Raw genomic sequence first — 25,204 nt, forward strand, 5'->3', positions numbered from 1 at the left:
TCAACAGAGTTCAACCGGCAAAACCCAGTGTAACTAACACAAGCAAAGACTAGTTGACACTTATCTTCTCATATAATCTAACTCTTCATTCCCATTTCACCCTAATGCATGAACAGGCAATCTACCATCAAAGATGTACATATTACAGCAAGATCAACATGCATCACCACTTAATCAGAAAACAATCATAACATCACATGAAGAAAGCATCAGACATGACACACATATTTTTCACGTGGAAACCCAACTGGGAAAAACCATGGTGGGGATGAATACCCACAAGCTTATTTTTGAACTCTTTGGATGTTTGCTCTATTAGGAGCCTTGTCTAGTTAAAGACATATACAATAGGTTTTGTTAGCAACCGATCCTATTAGGGATCACTCGGTTAAGGGTTAAACCCTGTTAAGGGTACCTTGTTAGAGGATTTCAAGAACTCAATAGCTAAAGGATATCAGTGACTCAGTAGCTTCGAGTTACCCTATTAGAGGATTTTCAACAAGCCAGTTAAGGCTACCCTTTTAGGGGATTTCACAACTGTTGAAGTGGTTAAAGATCAACAGGTATATCAATCACCTAATAATAGCACTCAATGCCAATGCAGATCCACTTAAGCTCTTCACCTTGTGCACTTACACTTGAGAGATATAACTTCTCTCCTCTAGTCTAGCAAGAATCATGTATCTCTTCTATTAGATACACACACACACAACTTTTGCAAACGACCTCTGAAAGAATCACAACATCGACCTTATAGGACAATAGACAGGTCAGTAGCATAAACCCTAAACCCTAGACCTATTAGGTTAAGGAATTCAAATGGTTCAATCCTGACCGTTGATCACATTGTATTGAATGCAATAGTCTTGATCCAATCTGAAGACATTCTCCATCAATCGTTTTCCACTGATTTCATTGTGGCTGATAACCCATCACACGTTATCACCATTTACAGACTTTGCACATTCCCAAGGTAGATAGGAACAATCTCCTTTATGCAAGATCCTTAATGTGCACAAGGCTAATGTGGCAACATGATCTATTCTTCATTACAATGCTAACTCATCACACAATGTAACTAGTTGAGCCATATAGGCTTGAAGCACTTCAACCAGAAAAACTGAAGTTGAGACTACCAATCGGTAGTCATACAATGCTTCCATGTGCCGGTTCCCATAACCATATGTCGGTTCACCTTGAACAAGCACACCGCTTCACTTTGGCACAAATGCCGTTTCATAGTGTTATACTGTTTCTCACATATGTCGGTTCATACCTCTTCAACATATTGACATCAATGACAACATACAATGTCATTATGACCACATACCGGTTCACATAATTCCAACAGAGATCACTCTCATAATGAGAGCCTCTCACTCTAAGGCTGTCAAACTCCTTCCACCCCAAGACCATTCTACCCTCCCAAGGGTAAGAAGGCCTTGGATACTCCCAAAACACAAGAAAATGCATAAAAAGAAATAAGAGAAAGATCACATAATACTTTCACAAAGGAAATACAAAGAAAGCAACATTTACATTCAAGCAATCCTACAACCAGATTTCCAACATACAAGTAAGAAAATGCATCAACCTTGAATCTGCCAAGGGTATTCTAGGGATAGCTTGGAGAAAAGAAACCCAATTCCACAAATCTTTTCAACAACACTTAGCCAAAATTCTATTCTAAAACTAGTTTTTTTCAAAATTGCAAGATCTCCAAAGATGGAGAGTGGGTGATTAACTCACTAAATCTCAATCTCTTGCTTAAGAAGTCTTCTCCCACTATTTCCAACCTCTTGGATAGAGTGAGAGGCTCCCATTGGTTGGTCTTCCCTAGGTCTTACACACTCCCTAACCAAGGCACCTCAAGAAGAGGAATGTAATGGGGAAGAGTAATGACACATACCAAGAAGGCTATCTACCCAAGGATGACACTCCTAAAGATGAAATTTGGCCATCTAGGAAAACCCACTTTTTTGGGAGGCAAAACAAGTCCTAGGGGAAGGACACATGGCCAAATTTGGCCTTCACCCATAGGTACCCCCTATGGCCCTCTAAAAATGCTCCAAAACTGACTCTAGGAGTTGGTTTAACCCTTAGAAAGTCCACCTAAAGTTAACCTACGGGTCAACTCTGAGTTGACCCTCCTTATGGCTCACTATCCTAGATTTCTTGGAACCTTCAAGGATAATTTGGTAATATATCAATTAAACAAAAAATAAATCTCTCAAAAAGGTGATATGACAATTGCCAACACAACATACAACATATGTGTCAAGTGACACTACAAAAATAATTCCACATCACAAATACACACATAGCAATTGTCTCTTGAATGATTTAAACAATTTAATAAATACAATTTACACACATGCAAATATTTATGTTTACGAATAAAATACGATACATACATGGTCTTGTCTCTCCAAATAGACAACCCCTGGTTTTACGAACGTACATAGGCCTAGGCTTGATTCTCCATAATGTTTCCATGGTCACATGGATAATTTTCTTGTGCATCTCAATTACACATTAGTACTTCCCAATAGCCTCATATATATTAAACACATAAATAAGAATACAAATCAATCACTCTGCATACAATTGACATCATACAAATCAATTTACCATATAACAAGGCAAATCCACATAAGCAATTATCATAATCCTCATAAATTTAATCCATTCATAAGATATGCATCATATTTCTAGCATCATAATAAAGTCCTGCAAATCAAATAATGACATACACCATCTCAATGCTATCCTATTCTAGAACCATATAAAATTCTATATCCATAATGCATAGAAATATTTAAGCATCAATATATCAATGTTATCCAATTCTTGGGATCATATAAAGTTCTATATCCATAATGCATAAAAATAAAACATCCATAATAGTTCCAACATGAAAATCACTAAAATTCTAGGATGGATCAGGGTAGGGCCTCACACAAGACCTCCACCCACCAGTCCCATTATTGAATTTCCCCCTTCTCCTATGACTTATGGTTTTCAAATAGCTGAGACCATACAGGATGAATTGGAAAAGTTAAAACAGGCTCAAGCCTTATTTGCAAGTAAATATAAAGAAAAGGTCAGAGGCAAAAACTTGAAATTTGCTGACACAGTAGGAGCCTTAATTGTATACATTTATATGAAAAGAATTTTGGATATTTTGACTAATTTGAAAGAAGATAAGGCTACTCTAGAGCCAATTTTGAATAAGTGGATTCCTAGGGAAGTGGAGTTGGAACTTATGTGTTCATCTCATGAAAAGGCAGAGGCTGGTGCCAAAATCAAATCCACTTGTGACTTAGTAAAAGGCATGACCAGGTTAGCAGAAGAAAGGGCCAATGTAAAGAGAAAAGCCAACTTTTACAAGAAGGAATATGCTGAGCATAAGTAAGAATTGTTTCCTAGGGGTTTTGTTGGTCCAAGTCAGCTGAACGATGAAAAGGAATGGCTTGATGAGCTGGGATATAACTCATCTCAATGGGTAAATGAGGTCATTAATACAAATGACACATCTTTGTTTATTAAGACAATTAAGTAAATTGAGAAAGTGAAGTCACATTATGGTTTTTTGGAAACAGAGGTTAGGCAATTAAGAATCACATGGAAAAGGTTAAACAAATTGAAGAAGAAAATTGTTAACTTCCCCTGGCCTGGTGATGACATGTTCCAAGAATGAAAAAGCAAGTATGCAGTGCAAGAAGAGGAAGTCCAAGAATAGTTAGAAGATGTTACAGTGGAATAACAAACTTAGAAGCCACTAGGATTGAAAGTGACTTGTAACTTCTTTTTGAACAAAATTGCAGTTGTAACAAACTATTCTTAGGAAAGTATGAAGCTTGTTTTGCATCCATATTATTATAAATGGATACCAGGACTTAAGGATAGATCATCACAAGAATTTGTAAAGAAACTCTGCTGAAATATATCTAGGATTTTCTAGTTATTTCAAAATTACCTTGAGTTCTGTAAGATTTTTCAAAAATGAATGTTAATATATAGATCAAAGCTTTTCAGGCCTAAATCTCCATTGTCTTCTAGTGTGCATTTCATTAGTTTGCTGGTTTCATTTGAATAATTTAGGGTTATTAGATTGAACATGGATTGTAAGGAAATCTTCTAGATATATTTCTGGCTTTTCTCTTCAAGAGAGGAATTAAATATGCGTGAGATATTTCTGTCAGTAAATCAATTGTTTGCTGCTTTGAATTTGATAAATGGTTTTAGTTAAAAGTGAAAGAACTTATATATATGTTAGGCATGTATAAGGTTAATGAAAGTCGTAGTGATGAAATGTATGGGAATGTTCAGATTTGGAATTCTTGTTTAATTTGGGTGACTCTGTAGCCTGGATAAGGCACTGATATCAGCTATGGAATTCTTTCTATCTTTCTTGGGATCAAAACTGAAAATTAACATGTTTTCTTTTAATATTTCAAGTATTATTGAGGTGATGAGGTTCATAGGTTGTTAGCATTGGTTTACTATGGATCTCAATTTAAGAGTGTGAAAGTATTCACAAAACGGTATACCCACCTGAACTTTGGATAAGTTCGAAGTGTAGAAGGTTTTGCTAAAACCTTGTTATATGTTATTCTGGAATTCTATTTTCTTGTTGTCCTCCTCATATGTAAACAAAGTTACCAAATTTTCTTACAGAGAGGATAGGGGGGGGAATCAAAATTTGAGAACAACAATAATCTCAACCCTTTTCTCTCAACTTTACCTTGCATATTTTGTAGAACAAATATATTCACAAAATATAATGTCACAAATTATATCTTGTGTAAATTTTACATCACATATGACTTCTCTTTAGTTAAATTTAAGACAATTACGATCATTCACTTTAATCCTAATTCAAAACATTCTTAATTTGCCACACACAAACATCTACATTATGATTTCTTGATTGTTAGTCCTATATTTTGTTTGGATGAATGCAATGCACACAAACATCTACATGATGTGTTAGCGTCTTGTAAAAATCCATTATCATACTAACCATTGAGATGGTACATTTGCCACATTTCAGTTATGTAATGCCTCTACCAACCCACAACATCATTAGGAATCATCTGACCTTGCTATTTTGGACTCAAAACCTTTCCTTTTTACCTTTAATTCTTACTTTTAACTTCATTCTTTCATTTTCATAGTCACAATAACATTCCCAAACCATACTAATTTGGTTCTCTGATCTACATACCACTTTCTTTCTTATTCATTATTTTGCACATTGGTATCTCAAATCTCTACTATTATTACATGAATATCATCATTGTGGCTTTGGAGACCATTGTTTCTTCCTTGTTGTATTTACAAGTTTCCCTGATTCTCTTGCTTAAGGAGTGGTAATATCTAAGGTTTATTGAGACTATTATCTTAAATTTATATTTGATAGCATATTGTTTATTTTTATCTCATGTCTACTACCTATCTTTTTGTCTTGGCTATCCATGAATGTGGAAACACAAAAATAGGGCTTTGACTATGACAAGCCCCTATACAGCCACCCCAACACATTTCTTTGGTCATAGGTGTTGGAGAAGAAGCTATCTAGTGAGGGTTCTCAAATTTATCTAAGATTCCTGATGATCTCTTCTCTCTATGTTATTTCATTATTTTAATTTATTTAAAGTACTCCTTTAACTCATTATACTTTGTTAATTTTTTTATTCAGTCGCACCTTAGTATTTCCTAGATTTAAGACATTGTCTAGACTATTTTGTAGCTTCTATGCATAGTCTCTATTCTTTGTTCGTATGGGACACTAGTGAGTTGTGTGTTGTCTCACTCCATGCAAACATCTTAGATAAAGAGTTAATCAAACTGTCTAGGGGATCTTTCTGGTTTACTCTATCTATTCTTAAGGTCTTTAAAATTGACTTCATCTTTATGCACATTGAAAACTAACATTTTGTTAATTAGATAGATTTGAAGGTTGTATTTGCCTCCAAATTTATCTAAGTGGAGAGTACAAATCTAATCTCTCGAAGGATGGATTATGCTTCATATTAGTTCATTTTTCCCACTCTACAACAATCAAAGGAGAAAACTACAAATATATTTATAATATGCTATAAATTTTGTCACAGTAATCACCCCCTCATTACATCAAGCTAACAAATATGGAAAGTTAGAACCAATAGTTGCATCGCTTGATTCCCTAAACTATATATGTGTGTGTACACACGCACACATATGTATGTATGTATGTATGTATGTCTGTATGTGTGTGTGTATGTGTGTGTGTATGTGTGTGTGTATGTGTATGTGTGTGTGTATGTGTATGTGTATGTGTATGTGTATGTGTATGTGTATGTGTATGTGTATGTGTATGTGTATGTGTACGTGTATGTGTACGTGTATGTGTATGTGTGTGTATGTGTATGTGTATGTGTACGTGTATGTGTACGTGTATGTGTATGTGTATGTGTATGTGTATGTGTATGTCACACATGCATGCACACACATCAAGATTGGAATTTGACAGTCTATATGATCATTTTCCCCCTTTTAGATCGTATATATGACACTTAAAATTATTAATAAACCATTAAAAATTATGGTAGGTAATATATATTATACAGTATTATAATTTATAAGATTGATATATATTATTTTAGAATGTTTATTATAAAATATACAAACTTATTTAGAATATTTTGAATTGGTAGGATATACCTGTTTCTAATTTTATAATATTTTAATATGAATTTTTAAAATAGTTTCTGTTTTATTTATAAACAAGTTTTTTGGGTATGAATTTTAGAAACTTAAATAGTAAATTTATTTTTTTGCATATATTATGAGTTTATCATTATTTTCTATATATTTACATTCTTCTTATTTATATAAGATATCATATGTGATATGAATAATGGAAGGAGAGGGATTTTAATTTCTTTTCAGGAAACAACATCTTTACTATAGCTTCAATCTTTTCTGAAACATAAGGTATATACTTTTGTAGTTCATATAATTATGTTCTAATTCTTTTTATTTATCAATAAAATTTGTGTTTATAATTGTACTTTGTTAATGTAGCATCTCACTTTAATTATCATCTTTTGCAAACTAAATTGTAGACAACCACAATTAAAAAACTTTACAATTACCATTGTTTGTTAAGTTCTTTATCAAAAACTAAAATAAAAAATTATACAACAACAACAAACCAGCCACCTACAAAAATAAGAGATGATGGAAAGCAGGAGTGGGAGAGGTGGGAGTGTTGGGTCAAGGGTTTGTTCATTGGAGGAGGATGCTACTTCTGAAGATGATGATGGAGATGATGGGTTTTAGCTCAGTGCAACATCGGACAACCTGGGTGTTTGGTTGGTTATCGCTTGTGTTCGGTTGGGTTTTGATTAGTGGAATTTTGTTTCGCTGGTGGACCCTTTTTCTGCTTGGTCTTTTTGACAGATGCTGGGGTTTGTTGTTCTGAAGTGTCATGTGCTTTTCTTGGCATTGCCCTTTCTCCTTTGGTGTCTTGTGTTGTAGTTGATGTGGGTGCAGAATGGTTGGATGTGTCTATGTGTGACAGTGGTGTTACGAGGAGATTTGGCATTTTTTCCCCCTCCTTACCACCTTCTTTGCCCTCCTATGTTGTCTTTGGTTGGTATTGGGGGTTCTCTTCTCTCGTTGGATGCTTGGATCAAGGTCTATTTGGGCCTCTTATTTTTGTGTGCTTTCTCTATGATGGGTTGTTGTTGGTGTAATTATTTATTCATGTTGGATATTATTACATCTTACTTAAGGTTACTTAGGATAATGCATTTCATAGTAGTTTGGGTATGAAACACTTGGGTGTTTGTGCCACATTGGGATAGTTTGTGTAGGAGAATTTCCATCTTTTGTGGTCTTATCTTATTGTTACATTCCACATTCAGTGGGTGATCCAACTCATGTGGAATATTATATTGTTTCTCCTACCCACACCTACTTATCTCTATCTACCCTTGTTTCTCATTGAGCCACATGTCATGTTTGTGTGCTCATATATCCATACAGCCTTGCCTATATAACTAGGCTCATCTACATTGTATGTAACAACAATTGAACATTTGATCATTTATCTATTGACGAGAATATAGTTTATTCTTGTCCTATATTTTGTCTCTCTATTTTGTATTTTTCATTGAGCTCTAGATCTTGGAAAAATCTCACATGGTATCAGAGCCATTAGAGTGTCATTGATTCATCTTTGAGAGGCATTGTTGAAGGGCACCAATAAGCAGATCTGAGGAGCAGCATCTTTTTGAGGCTTCTTAAACCATATCTGACCTCGCCATTGAGTATGGGTGACCGTTTCCATGAATTTTGCCTATAATTTTTCCTATACTGGGTGAAAGTCCAATTTGGGGCTTGGAGGAAAAAATTTGCCCAATTTGGGCAGTTCAGTATGATTTTTTTTATAAAAAAAAAAAAAAAAAATTTCTGCAAAAAATTTATTAAAATTTCATTTTTTATATTTTGCAGTTTTAAAAAAAAAAATTGCTTGTAAAAGCTTTTATTAAAAATTAAAAAAAATCATTTATTTTACGAGGGGGGGTTGACCCCCCACCCCTCTAGCCATTGTACTTTGTATTAAATTTTTTTCTAGAGAATTTTTTTTGTGTGGCATTTTCCACCACCGTACCGCAACCTAGGCCCCATCTTTGTTGTCGTACCTCTGTGGTCGCTACACTCGAACTCCTGGCACCCCATCTCCAATAACCTGAACTTTTTTCATCCAATTGCAGATGAATATTCTCAAAACCTCCCACTTTGGGCGCCATACTACCGTTCGCTGTATCCACTCACCGATCTCTGCATATCTGTCATCGATCTCGTCCTTCACACTGGCTTCATCCACCAGCAGCCATACCGACAACTACCAACCACCGGTTGAATGCCTCTCATTCTCATTCTTTTAGTACCGACAACCAACTGATGACAATCACGAGACCGTTAGTGACCGCCACTTTCTAGCGACCCTGCACCTACCGATAGCTGACATCCAGGTTCTCCGCCATGCGGCTACCACATAGGTGTACCCACAATGCATAGTCCATGTGGAAAATAGTCAGCACCACATCATCCGTTGAGCTCCCTCTCCCACCTCGATATCCATGTAAGTAGGGCATACAGGCCAAGTCATCCTGCCATGATAGTGGATGGATTTGACACGCCATCAAAATCAGCCAATCACATTTTGACATGTCATTCGTTCATACAATACAGACACCACATCAGCAGGGGAGTGAAGTTTAATATGATGGCCATATGGCTGTCAAATTTAATCATGTAGTTTTCTGACATCATCATTTTTGAAAATTAATCAGCCCCCTCCTGTTGAGCTTTTTGATTTTGCAGTTCAACTTCAAATGGCCATATCTTGCTCATTTTTGCTCCTTTTTTGGTGCATTATTTTTTGAAAAGGGCTAATTTTTTGTGTACTTTCTCATGGTAGAATTATTTTCTGATTTTGATGGACATACATTTCATAAATCACAGTTTTTGGTGACTGTACCTGTCCAATCCCCATTTCTACAACTTTTGGGACTCCGTTTGGGCTCATACGAACTCCTTTTTTGATGTCATTTTTTTTAAAGTGTATAGTTTTTTGTCTTCTTTTATAATCTGCTATCAGTTTGAAGTGATTTTTAGTAGAAATTTTCCTTTCAACATATTGTCTTTTTTGGCCAATTTGGCACTTGTATTGCATAGATCTATCTTTTTGTTCTTTTGCATTTTTGTTCTTTGCCTATTGGGTCAGTTGTAAAATAAAATCAGAAGTCCACCTTGCCATTGTTTGCAAGTGGCCTATTGTACACACACTACATATAAAGTGCCAAAATCATCATTTTTTTTTAATTTTTTTTTTTGGGGGGGTGTCTCTTGTGTTCTTTCCTTTTTATTCTATGGGTGCTCCTAAGTTTCCTCTCTTAACTCCTCATAATTATGCTACTTGTAAAATTGACGCATGAAGTAAACTAATGAAAAAAAGGACTAACTCATTACATTAATTGAACTATTGTTGCTCCCGTTGATCCTAAGGCTGATCTTGTTGCTCACTTGGATTGGTTCACTAATAATATCATGGCAATTGGTACCTTAAGAAAGCATGTATCAAAGGATCTCATCTTTCATAGTGAAAAATGTACCCTAATTAAAGATGCTTGGCAAAAGTTTCAAGACTTGTATTGTCAAGTTGATGAGATTAGGGGATATCAAATTGATAATGATCTCACCATGTTAGATCCCAAGAAATTTGATACTATGCAATATTATGTCACTAAGGCCAAAGAGTTGAGGGTAAAACTCAAGGATTGTGGCATTTATAAGAAGGATACTCAATTGATCTTCAATTTGATGGGCAAACTTCCTCAAGAATATGTAGCATTTGTTTCTAGTTTTCAAACCCATAGGATGACAATGGGTTTAAGCTACACAATGTCTACATTTGATGTGTTTGCTGAAATATTGATGATGGAACAAACAAAGTTGATAAGCATGGGCACTCTTAAGACTTCCAAGTCTCAAGCATTAGTGGAAAATCAAGGGAACAAAGGAAATAAAGGAAAGGACAACTCAAACAAGAAGAAATGGAAATCAAAGCCTAAGGACAAAGAACTACCTTCTCCACAACAAGGAGATTCATCCTCTTCCAAGAGGGACGATTCACCAAAGAGGGAGAGATCTACTTGTGCCTATTGTAAAAAGGTTGGTCATGAGGAGCGTCCTTGCCATTCTAAGAAGATTGATGAACTTACACACATCCTCAAAAACCACAAAATTGATTTTGTTAGGGTTTCAAGTAGATCTGAAGCAAATATGAACTAACAATTATATGCAAATTTAAATACAAAAGATAAAGAAATAAAACAGGACACAGATAACACAGAGATTTAACATGGTTCACCCAGAATGGGTTACATCCACCATACACAGTCGTCCAATCTTTCTTATTATCCAGCAAAAACAATACATCAACCTTACAATGCCTTAAGCATCCCAGCCACTTATAACATGTGTTTTTAGGGCAAAAACAAAGTCAACCTTTTTGGGGTTTTATTACAATGTTAGTTTTCATCCCAAAAAAACCCCCAAAAAAATTTCGGCAAGAATACATGCTGAGTGTACAGTACTTTGCTGATTAGTCACCACATTTCAACAATCTCCCACTTGGAGACTGATCAGGCTCCACGCCAAACAATCTCCCACTTGGAGACTGATACTACATGACACCACTATACATGCAACATCTATTGGATAAAACACTAGGACTCAACTAGTATAAATTCCATAATTATCAATCAAGAAGACCAATAGAAACCGATGAAGAAATCAGCTTCTCCTGTGGAATTGCCTTCGTGAACATATTGGCAACATTCTCACTTGTGTGAATCTTCTCAGGCCATAACTGACCCTCCACCAAAATAGTCAAGAATAAGTGGTACTTGAGCTGAATGTACTTTGTCCTTGAATGAAAAGAAAATTTCTTCGCAAGATGAATGGCACTCTGGCTATCAGTATACAATGGGCGATCCTCCTATGTCTGACCCAATTCCTCCAAAAAACATTGTAACCAAATCATCTCCTTACTGGCTTCTGTAGTAGCAACATACTCAGCTTTAGTGGTTGAAAGTACAACCTTTTGCAACCTAAAAATCCAACTGACTACAGTCCCCCCTATAGTAAAAACATACCCTATAGTGCTCCTCCATGAATCAATATCAACTGCTAGATCAGAGTCAAAAAATCCACTCAGAGCAGCATTAGATCCTTTTAAATACCGAAGGATCCATTTCACAACATTCCAATGTTCCATACCCAGATTACTCATAAACCTGCTCACAACTCCCACTGCATGTGCAATATTTGGCCTTGTGTATACCATTGCATACATTAGACTACCAACAGCTGATGAATACAGGATGTTAGACATTTTCTTTACTTCTTCATGTGCCTTTGGGCACATCTCCTTAGTCAATTTGAAATGACTAGCCAAAGGTGTACTAAATGCTTTTGCATCCTACATGTTAAATCTTTTCAACACCTTCTTTATATATTCACTTTGGGACAAATTCAAGGTTCTATTTTTTCTATCCCGTGTAATCCTCATATCCAGAATTTGCTTAGCTGCACCCAAATCCTTCATAGAAAATGACCTGGCTAATTTCTGTTTAAGATCATTTATGTGTTCCATGTTAGAACCAGAAACAAGCATGTCATCAACATAAAGAAACAGGATAATGTAACTGCCATTATCCAATCTCTTAAAATATATGCAATGATCAGAATGACATCTATGATAACCGTGTTTAGCCATGAAAGTATCAAATTTTAAATACCATTGTCAAGGTGCTTGCTTTAGGCCATACAAACTTTTCTTCAACCTGCACACCAAGTTCTCCCTACCTTTGACCTCATATCCCTGTGGTTGCAACATGTAAATTTCCTCCTCCAAATCTCAATGGAGAAAAATTGTTTTCACATCTAATTGTTCAAGATGTAAATCATCTGCAGCCATAAGACTAAGTACAGTTCTAATTGAAGTCATTTTTACAATTGGACAAAATATTTCATCATAATCTATACCCTTTTTCTATGCAAAACCTTTTACCACAAGTCTAGCCTTATATCTTTTCTGACCTCCTTCCTCCTCCTTCAACCGATAAACCCATTTGTTAGGCAAGGCTCTTTTTTCTGCAGGTAAAGAGACTAAGTCCAAAGTCTTATTTTTCATCAAGGAGTCCATCTCCTCTTTCATGCCTAGCTCCCACTATTGTTTGGCATCCACTTGCATTGCTTCTTCATATTCTTCTGGTTCACTAGAATCAGTTAATAATATAGAATATAAAGAAGGAGAAAATCTTTCAGGGGGTCTACTTGACCTCGTAGAATGTCTAACACTTGTAGGAGTTTGTGGGACATTCTGTTGTTGCTGAGCATCAGGTACCTGTGGCATTTTATTTTTAGGAATCTCATCCAACACCACATATTCTTGCTTGTCCTATTCATGCTTCTTTTCCTACATCTATTCTTTATACATAACCTTCTCATTTAATATAACATCTCTACTTCTAGTTATTTTCTTATTTTCAAAATCTCATAACCGATAGCCATATTCATCTATCCCATATCCAATGAAGGTACATTTCTGAGATTTAGCATCAAGCTTGGTTCTGTTTTCTTTATCAACATGGACAAAAGCTTCACAACCAAAGGTTTTTAGAAAAGAATAATTTATCTTTTTACCAGTCCATGCCTCCTCTGGAATACCACCATCCAAAGGGGTTGAAGGTCCTCTATTTATCAAATAGACAACAGTATGTACACCATCTGCCCAAAAATGTAAGGGTAGTCTAGCATGCAATCTCATGCTCCTCGTGCATTCCATGATAGTCCTATTCATTCTCTCTTACACACCATTTTCCTGTGGAGTTCCTAGAACTATCTTCTTCTTTCTAATCCCATTTAAGGAGCAGTAATCTTCAAATGCTTTACTGCAATACTCACCTCCATTATCCGATCTAAGACACCTCAACTTTTTTCCTGTCTCATTCTCAACCAAAGCTTTCCATTTCTTAAAAGTTTCAAAAACATCTAATTTTTGTTTTAGGAGATATACCCATGTTTTTCTGGTTGAGTCATCAATAAAAATAACATAATAACAAGAGCCACCAAGAGATGATACCTGAGCCACTCCCCATACATCTGAATGCACAAGCTCTAACTTCTCACTCTTCTTCTTTTTCCCAACCTTGAGAAATATGACTCTTTTATGTTTTCCATAAACACAGTTTTCACAGAACTCTAAATCAATCTTCTTTAGTCCTGGCAATAGATTTTTAGAGTGAAGGATTTTCATCCCTTTCTAACTCATGTGCCCAAGCCTATGGTGCCACATTATCGAATCTATTCTTGCAACATCTATTGTTGTTGTCCCTACAGTAACTTTATCTGTAGAAGCTAAGGTAGAGTAAGTGTTACTAGTACACAAATATAATGTGCCTACCTTTGCACCTTTAGCTACTACTAATGATCCTTTAGTGACCTTCCACATACTGTCTGAGAAGGTAACTATGCAACCTTCACTACCTAGTTGCCCTATAAAAATTAAATTTCTTCTTAAATTAGGAACATGTCTTACCTCCTACAGAAACCGGTCATTACCATTCTGCAACTTGATCTTTATCTTTCCTTTTCCAACAATTTGATAGGGCTCATCATCACCCAAATATACCTATCCAAAATCACCTTGAACATATTCTAGAAAATATTTTCTATGGGGTGTAGCATGAAATGAAGCCCTAGAATCTATTACCTAGGAATCATTAACATTATCCAAACATAAGATTAAAGCATCTTGTAAAGTAATGCTTGCAATATTAGCTTCCTTACTGTCATTTTCATTTTTGTCTCCTTCTTTATTTTTTTGAGACCAACAGTCTTTCTTTAGATGACCAGGCTTTCCACAGTACTAGCAATCTTTCTTTCCTCTAGATTGAGAGCGTCCTTTCTTTGACTTCCCTCATGACTTCTCATTCCCAGGGCCTTTTCCTCTTTCCTTTGATCTTCCTCTATTCTCCACATTCAAAACACTACCCGATGATGTTGGAGTCTCACCTATGCTTTTCCTTCACATTTCCTCACTTAGGATAACACCAACAATATTATCAAATACCAAACTATTTTTACCAGAGACAGAGTTACTTACAGCCATAAGCAAGCTATTCTATCTTTTTGGCAAAGAACATAAAATCAAGAGAGCCCTAACCTCTTCTGCAAAGGTAATTTTTACTGAAGACAATTGATTGGTAATTGTATTAAATTTATTTAAGTGCTCCACTATAGATCCTCCCTCACTCATTTTCAAATTAAACAAACACTTCATAAGAAATACCTTATACGAAGTCGAGGGTTTCTTATACAACTTAGCCAATGTTGCCATCAAATCTACAACCGTTTTTGCTTCTGTTATATTGAATGCTACATATGGTGCAAGGCACAATTGAATGGATCCTAGTACCTTTCTATCTAAAATGTCCCACTCTTCATCTAACATTGTGGTCGCTTTCTTTGCCTTTCCTTCCAATGGCTGCCACAAATCCTTTTGATACAGGTAATCCTCCATCTGCATTTTCCATAACTGATAATTTTGGCCATTAAACTTTTCAACCTTGAATTTGGAATCCTCCAATGCTCCCACTCAAATCTGAGAGTCCTGCCAATTTACAGAATACCTCGCTCTGATACCAATTGTTAGGGTTTCAAGCAAATCCGAAGCAAATATGAACTAACAATTATATGCAGATTTAAATGCAAAAGATAAAGAAATAAAATAGGACACAGATAACACAGAGATTTAATGTGGTTCACCCATAATGGGTTACATCCACCATACATAGCTGTCCAATCTTTCTTATTATCTAGCAAAAATAGTACATCAACCTTACAATGCCTTAAGCATCCCAGCTGCTTATAACATGCATTTTTAGGGCAAAAACAAAGTCGACCTTTTTAGGGTTTTATTACAATGTCGGTTTTCATAAAAAAAAACCCAAAAACAATTCCACAAGGATACGTGCTGAGTGTATAGTACTTTGTTGATCAGTTGCCACATTTCAACAGATTTTCCTAACTCCTACAAGAAGGAGGATTCATTAACTTTCACTTTGTCACACTCAAATGGGAAAGGGCAAGAATTCATGGCTTCTACAAGTGGGAAGACTCACTCTTTTGGTACAAGAAAAGGAAAATATCTTTGTGCTACTACAAGTCATGATTCAGGGAGGTGGCTTCTAGATTCTAGAGCTTCTTATCATATGGCATTTTCATAGTCTATGTTCTCTTCATTTGAGCCTTGCTCCATGCTGTAGATTTTGATGGGAAATCATACATACATGGATGCAATTGGGAAAGGAACTATTGCCATTGGGGAAAATGTTGGTATTTTGGATGTGTTGCATTAGTTTTGTCATTGATGTCAACACTTGTTAACACTTATCATCACTTATCAGCACTTGGAGATTCTTGATTATGTTCACTGGCATGTTCAGTAATTTATGCACAATCACCAGTATCTGGTTCACCGGCAAGTTATATTGTTCATCGGCACTTGGAATGACTTTGAGACTACTTGGTTATGTCAAAGACATTATTTGATCACTTGGTTTTGACAATTTGGTTATTGGTCTATTCAAGTTTGCATATTTGTTGTTACCGACAAATAGGTCTAGGTTATGCACCCACAAGCATATCTATTCTAGATCAGCACGACACGTTATGGAGATGATTTATTATTATTGTCAATGCATTGAGCTGACATGATGTATCTCATAATGATTTATTTGTAAATGATTTTATTGTAATATCTTTTAGTGAGCCAACATATTCAATTGGTCCTAGGTTATGGTATAAGTGTAAGATCTCATTTGTGAGCTTAATGTGTGATTGAAAAAAGGATTGTAATAAGGTATATGCGAAAATAAGCAGAGCTATACACACATACATCATTTGAAGATTGAAGGAAGGTATTTGAAGAAGGCATATTAGAGCTAAACTAATATTGAATCCAGAATATGAAGATGTTATTTTGAGAAAGTACATTATCATTGGATTTAACCATCCAATTGTACTCAGTGTGACTCCCTTTTTGTGATTGAGCAGTGAGCTCTAGGCAGGTGGCCTTTCTGCGTGTGCAGACTCCATATTGTACACACATACTATCTATAGTAGTATCATTTGATTGTGGGTAAGGGTTCCCATCATGGTTTTTCCCCTTACAGGGTTTCCACTTACAAATATTCGGTGTTGTGTTATGGATGTTATTGTCTTTTTGTTTCATGCATTAATCTTTACCGGTACTACAATTAACTAATAAAACTGTCTACTGGCATAAAGTTTGGTTTACTGGTATTAAGCATTAAATTTTGGTTAAGTTAATTTTGGTTTGAATTTATTGGACAATTGATTCACCCCCCCCCTCTCAATTGTCTCCGGGACCTAAAAATCAGTATCAAAGCTTAGTCCTCTTTTTTTCAGAAGTTTAACATCTTGAGGAGATCCAATGCCTTCTAACTATTTTAGGAAGGACAGTCCGAAACTTGATGGAACCAACTAGGGCATATGGAAGATTAGGATGGAGACACATTTGAATTGCATTGGAAAGGACATATGGGATGTTACAAAGAATGGTTATACTACTCCTACTCAAGGTCAACCTAATCCACCAAACTTGGCTAAAGATGAGGAAAATGATTGCAAAGCAAGAGAAGCACATTTGAGTGCATTATCAGATTAGCAAATCATGGGATTATCAAATAGATCTACTGCTAAAGATATTTGGGACAAATTGGAAACATTGAATGAAGGAGATTCCACAGTCAAAATTGCAAAACTTGAATGCTTTTGGGTCAGGTATGGAAATCTAAAAATGGAAGAAGATGAAAGGATTTATGCTTTTTTGGAAAGAGTAAATGAAATTGTTTTGGGTATACAATGTTGTGGAGGAACCTTAAGTGAAGATGAGATTGTTTCTAAAGTTTTAAGAGCTTTTCCACCGACATATAAAATGAAAGTTATTGCTATAAATGAATTGAGAACAATGCCTAATGCATCAAAATCTAAAGACACTTTGGTTGGAAAACTTTCATCTTTTGAACTTGAGGAATTTGGTCCTATTGCTACTATTAAGATAGATTTAGCTTTCAAAGCATCATCATCATCTGCAACATCATCATCATCTGAGAAATCTGATTGGAAAGCCTTTTATGCAAGAGAACTTGAAGAAATGAGGAAGGAGAATGAAGAATTGGAAGAACTTGAAGCACTATTTGCAAGGAAAATTCCTAAAGGTCTAGTTGGAAGTAAGTATGAAGTTAAAGCACCCTTTAAATGTTTTAACTATAATAAAATTGGTCATATGGCTTCTAGGTGTCTTGATAGACATGCAAGATTGAAAGAAGAAGCTAAAAGAACATATAAGCCCAACCTTGATTATCAAAGATACAAATTTAGGAAGAATGGAGACAAATCTTCTTATTATGTTGATGAAGGAGTCATTGATGATTCTGATGAGGAACCGATAGATAATGGATGGGCTTTTGTTGCTATAATAGAAGATCAACCGACACCTATTGTTCAACTGGTAGAGTAGGCCCTGGTAGCTAAAATTGAAGATAAGGATGAATGGATCATTGATTTAGGATGTTCACATCACATGACTGGTGATAAGAATAAATTCTTAACCTTTCAGGAATACAATGGAGGTCTAGTGAGATTTGGAGATGATAAAGCTTGTTCGATCAAAGGAAAAGGCACTATATCTTTTGATGGTAAGCACAATACTGATAATTTTTACTATGTTGAAGGTTTGAAGCATAATCTTTTGAGTGTTGGTCAATTAGTTGAAAAAGGATTTCAGTTACAATTCAAGAATGGTAAATGCAAAATCTTAAATAAAACTGGTTTGGAAATTGCAACTGGTAATCAAACTAGAGGTAATATCTTTCATTTGAATAACAATGAGAAAGCATGTTTGATTGCTCATATTGATGAAAGTTGGTTATGGCATAAGAGACTTTGTCATGTAAATTTCATTGCATTGTGATAATCAGTAGAACTAAGGAAGTAAGAGATTTACCTAAGATTGTTAAACCTCACAATCCGGTATGTAAGGAATGTCAATTTGGAAAGCAAGTTAGAGAAAATTTCAAAAGTATTCCAAAAAAATCTAACAATGTTCTTGATTTAATTCATACTTATTTATGTGGTCCAACAAGAAATAGAAGTATACAAGGAGATAGATATTTTATGCTAACATTGATGACTATTCTAGAATGTGTTGGGTTACTTTCCTTAGGGAGAAATCTGAAGCATTTGGGAAATTCAAACTATTCAAGGTAATGGTAGAGAATGAAACCGGTAAGAAAATCAAATGTTTGAGATCAGATCAAGGAGGTGAATTCACATCTAAGGAATTTAATATATTATGTGAAGTGAATGGGATAAGAGGATAGTTGTCAGCACCCCAGACACCCCAGTAGAATGGGGTTGTGGAAAGGAAAAATAGAACTATCTTGGATGCAACTAGAAGTATGATATTAGAAGAAAATCTACCTCATATGTATTGGAGAGAAGCATTCAGTACAACAATTTATACATTCAACAGAGTTCACATCAAAGGTGAAACCGGTAAGACCCCTCATGAACTATGGTTTGGTAATACTCCTACTCTTAAATATTTCAGAATATTTGGAAGTAAATGCTATATTAGAAGAGATGAGTATATTGGCAAATTTGATCCTAGAAGTGATGAAGGAATATTTATTGGTTATTCATCTAAGAGCAAGGCATATAGATGTTTTAACAAAAGATTGCAGAAAATTGTTGAGAGTGCAAATGTGAAGATTGATAAACAATTTAAAGGAAATTCAAGGTCAATGGACTCTAAACCGGCAATAGAGATAATCATAAATGAACCTACTATGAGTACACCGGTATAGAATGTTGATCCTGTCACACCGACATCATCTGAGGATTCAATAGTCACTGAAGAACAACAACAAGTAAAAGCACTCAGGTATGTAAGATTGAATCACTCTGAATATCAGATAATTGGAAATAAATATCAACAAGTTATGACTAGAGGAAGATTGGCAAATGAAGAGGTATGTTTTATTTCTCAAATTGAACCTACAAATATTAATGAGGTATGTGAAGATAAATATTGGATTAAAGCTATGGAAGATGAATTGGAACAAATTGAAAGGAATAACACTTGGTCATTAGTTCCCTGGCCTAAAGACAAAAATGTAATTGGAACTAAATGGGTTTTTAGAAATAAACTTAATGAAGATGGCAAGGTAATCATAAACGAAGCAAGATTAGTGAGTAGGGGATGTTCATAGAAAGAAGGAATTGATTACAATGAAACCTTTGCACCGGTAGCTAAAATTGAGGTAGTTGGACTATTATTGGCTTTGGCAGCTCACAAGAACTATAAAGTATATCAAATGGATGTTAAATGTGCATTTCTGAATGGAGATCTTGAAGATGAAGTTTACATTGAACAACCTAATGGAATTTCTTTGACAGATGACAAAAATATGGTTTGCAGGCTAAGGAAAGCTTCATATGGATTAAAACAAGCTCCTAGAGCTTGGTATGCTTGATTGGACAAATATCTTTTGAAGCTTGGTTACACTAAAGGTAACACTGACAATAAGCTATATTACAAAGTGACTAATGATGACATCTTGGTTATTGATGTTTTTGTTGATGATATAATCTTTGGAGGAGAAGATGGATTGTGTAAAGACTTTTCTAATAAAATGGAGCAAGAATTTGAAATGTCTATGATTGGAGAGATAAAATTCTTTTTAGGATTGCAAATTTCACAAACTGATAAAGGTATATTCTTATGCCAATCTAAGTACTTGAAGGAATTACTAAAAAAAATTTGCATGGAGAACTCTAAACCGGTAAGCACACCTATGACTACAACTGATAAATTATCATTGAAAGATGAATCAACACCTGTTAATCTGACTAGATTCAACTCTATGATAGGAAGATTATTGTATTTGATACAAACAAGACCTGATATTATGAATGCAGTATGTATTGTTTCAAGATTTCAAAGTAATCCTAAAGAAAATCATGAATCAATAGTAAAAAGGATTTTCTGGTACCTACAAGGCACTACAAATCTTGGTTTATGGTATCCTAGAGATGAAAAATTTGATTTATGTGCATACACAGATGCTAATTGGGCAAGAGATGTAGATGACAGAAAAAGCACCACCGGTGGAGCATTTTTTCTTGGTAGCAGATGAATTTCATTGTTGAGCAAGAAACAGAGTTGTACATCACTATCAACAACAAAATCAGAATATGTTGCAGCAGTAACTAATTTTACACAAGTATTATGGATCAAGCAAATGTTGAAGGACATAAAGGTAAAATGAAAGGAACCTATAACTATTTATTGTGATAATATGGCAGCAATTGATATATCTAAGAATTTGGTATTTCACTCTAAGACTAAACATGTTTCTATCAAATTCAATTTTTCTAAAAGAGAATGTTGAAGCAAAAGAAGTAAAATTGGTTTATGTGAATACTAAAGAGAAGATTATGGATATTTTTACTAAGCCTTTGCCTAAGGAAACTTTTGAATATCTTAGAGAGTAGCTTGGAGTTACACCCCCACCAGTAGAGACTTAGACAGTTGATGTTTGTCATCAACCAGCAGAATTAACAGAGAAATCTTTTATTCCAGCTTTGATGAGGAGAGCTACTTCTCAGGGAGAGTAGTTGGATAAATTGGTTAATTGGTATTTTGTAATGAGTTGGTATCTAAATTGCTTTGGCATTTGATGTCAAAGGGGAAGAGATATTATGGAAAAACACATTATCTTTTGGGAGAGATTATTCCTAGGGGAGATATTATGTATTTTTTATTTCTGGTTAATGATCTCTTTGGGAGATTGTTGGTGTTTTGGTTTTTGGCATTTCTATTTTGGCACTTTGATGGTTTTTCCATCTTGTGTTGCCATCAATGCTAAAGGGGAGATTGTTGGTATTTTGGATGTGTTGCATTGGTTTTTTCATTGATGTCAACACTTGTTAACACTTGTCATCACTTTGTTAGGTCCTAGAGACAACTAAGAGGGGGGGGCGGGGCTGAATCAGTTGTCAAATAAATTCAAACCAAAAACAACTTGACCAACTTAATACTTAAGATTGGTAAACTAGTTCAATATGCTGGTAGACAGTTTTAATAGTTAATTACTATACCGGTAAGGATTAGTGCATGAAACATAAAGACAAAGTCATCCATAATACATAACACCAACATTTGTACATGGAAACTCTGTAAGGGGAAAAACCATGGTGGGAAACCTTACCCACAATCAGATGATACTACTGCAAATAGTAAGTGTACATAAATGGGGTCTACACATGCAAAAAGGCCAAGCACCTAGAGCTCACTACTCAATCACAAAATGGGAGTCACACTGACTACAATTGAATTGTTAAATCCAATAAGAATGTATTGCTCAAAATAGCATCTTCATATGCTGGATTCAATACCGGTGTAGTTCTGATTGTCTTCACAAAAACCCTCCTTCAATCTTCAAATGATGTCTGCATGTATAGCTCTACTTATTCTTGCATATACCTTCACACAATCCTTTTTCGCATTCCACATTTGATCTTACAAATAAGATCTTACATTTATACCATAACCTAAGACCAATTTTAGTAGGTCGGCTCTACAAGATATTACAATAAAAACATTTTACAAACAATACAATATTTGATGCAATAACCGATTCAACATGTCATCTTAATGCATTTACAACAATAATTAATCATCTCCAAAGTGTGTCGTGCTAATCTGGAAAAGATAAACCTGTCGGTGCATAACCTGGACCTATTTGCCGGTAACAACAAATATGCAAATATGAATATACAAATAACCAATTTTCCAAGATAAGATGTCCAAATGATGTCTTCGACATTACCAAGTGTTTTCCATGCTATTCCAAGTGCCAGTGATCATTATATCTCGCTGGTGTACCAGATACCGGTGACTGTGCATGAGTCACTTTGCTTGCCAGTGAATGTTGTTGATTCTCCAAAGTGCCAGAGTTGATAAGTGTTTAGTAGGTGTTGACATCAATGAAAAAACCATACCAAAATACCAGCAATCTCCCCCTTTGGCATTGATGGTAACACAAGATGGAAAAACCATCAAAGTGCCAAAACAGAAATGCCAAATACCAAAAACCAACAATCTCCAAATAGAGATCATAACCAAAAATCAAAATATAGATATAGAGAGTAATAATCTCTCCCAAACAACAATTTCTCCCCCTGGGAGTAACATGTGTTTTCCTTGTGTTTTTCCATACTAATCTCTACCCCTTTGACATCAAATGCCAAAGTTCTTACCAAGCCAAGTTCATATACAAAATACCAATTAATTTAGTATACCAACTAATCCCCCTGAGAAGTAGCTTCCCATCAAAGCCAGAATAAAAGATTTCTCTGTTAATTCTACCGGTTGATGACAATTATCAACTTCCTAAGCCTCTACCGGTGGGGATATGACCCCAAGCTGATCTCTGAGATATTCAAAACTCTCCTTAGGCAGAGGTTTAGTAAAGATATCTACAATCTGCTCTTTAGTATTCACATAAACTAGTTTTATTTCCTTTGCTTCAACATTTTCCCTTAAAAAATTCAGTTTGATAGATACATGTTTGGTTTTGGAATGTAATATTGGATTCTTAGATATATCAATTGCTGCAGTATTATCATAATAGATAATAATAGGTTCCTTGCATTTCACCTTTATGTCTTTCAACATTTGCTTGAGCCATAGTACCTGTGTATAGTTAGTTGTTGCTGCAACATATTTTGATTCAGCTATTGATAAAGATGTACAACTTTGTTTCTTACTCAACCAAGAAACTAGTCTGTTTCCAAGAAAGAATGCTCCACCGGTGCTACTTTTTCTATCATCCACATCTCCTACCCAATTTGCATCTGTGTATGCACATAGTTCAAATTTTTCATCTCTAGGATACCATAATCCAAGATTTATAGTGCCTTGTAAGTACCAGAAAATCCTTTTTATTGTCGATTCATGATTTTCTCTAGGATTACTTTGAAATCTCGAAACAATACATACTGCATTCATAATATCAAGTCTGGTTTGTGTCAAATACAATAAACCTCCTATCATAGATTTGTATCTAGTTGGATTAATAGGTGTAGATTCATCCCTTAGTGATAATTTGTCATTTGTGGTCATAGGTGTGCCTACCAGTTTAGAGTTCTCCATCCCAAATTTCTTTAGTAACTCTTTTAAGTACTTGGATTGACTCAAGAATATACCTTTATCAGTCTGTGAAATCTACAATCCTAAAAAGAATTTTATTTCTCCAATCATAGACATTTCAAATTCTTGTTGCATTTTAATAGAAAATTCTTTACATAATCCAGCTTCTCCTCCAAAGATTATATCATCAACAAATACTTCTATAACTAGGATGTCATCATTTGTCACTTTATAATATAGATTGCTATCTGTATTTCCTTTAGAAAAACCAATCTTCAGAAGATACTTATCCAATATTGCATACCAAGCTCTCAGAGCTTGCTTCAATCCATACAAAGCTTTTCTTAACTTGCAAACCATATCTTTGTTATCTGTCAAAGAAAATCCATCAGGTTGTTCATTGTAAAATTCTTCTTCAAGATCTCCATTAAAAAATGCACATTTAATATCTATTTGATATACTTTGTAGTTCTTATGTGCTGCAAACACCAAAAATAATTTGACTGCCTCAATTCTAGCTACCGGTGCAAAGGTTTCATTATAATCAATTCCTTCTTTATGAGAATATCCCTTACACACTAGTCTTGTTTTATTTATTATAACCTTACCATCTTCATTAAGTTTGTTTCTGAATATGCATTTGGTTCCAGTTACATTTTTATCTTTAGGCCGGGGAACTAATGTCCAAGTGTTATTTTTCTCAATTTGTTCTAATTCTTCTTCCATAGCTTTAATCCAAAATTTATCTTCACATGCCTCATTAACTGATGATGGTTCAATTTGAGAAATAAGACATACCTCTTCATTTTTCAATCTTCCTCTTGTCATAACTCCTTTAAACTTGTTTCCAATTATCTGATCTTCAGTATGATTCAGTCTTACATACAGGGGTGTCTTTGTTTGTTGTTGTTCCTCAGTTACTGTGGAATACTCAGATGATACCGAGGTAACTAGATCTTCATTTTGTACTGGTGGATTTAGTGTAGGTTCATTTGTCAAAATTTATGTTGCCGGTTCAGAGTCTACATACCTTGAAGTTCCTCTGAATTTTTCATCAATCTTTACATTTGTACTTTCAACAACTTTCTGCAATCTTTTGTTAAAACATCTATATGCCTTGCTTTTAGATGAATAACCAAGAAATATTCATTCATCACTTCTAGGATCAAATTTTCTAGTTTACTCATCTCTTCTGATATAACATTTACTTCCAAAAATTCTAAAATATTTAAGAGAAGGAGTAATACCAAACCATAGTTCATGAGGGGTCTTACCGGTTTCACCTTTGATGTGAACTTTGTTGAATATATAGACCATTGTATTGATTGCCTCTCT

This window comes from Cryptomeria japonica, chromosome 6 (genome assembly GCF_030272615.1).
Source record: "Cryptomeria japonica chromosome 6, Sugi_1.0, whole genome shotgun sequence".
NCBI classification, from domain to species: Eukaryota; Viridiplantae; Streptophyta; class Pinopsida; order Cupressales; family Cupressaceae; genus Cryptomeria; species Cryptomeria japonica.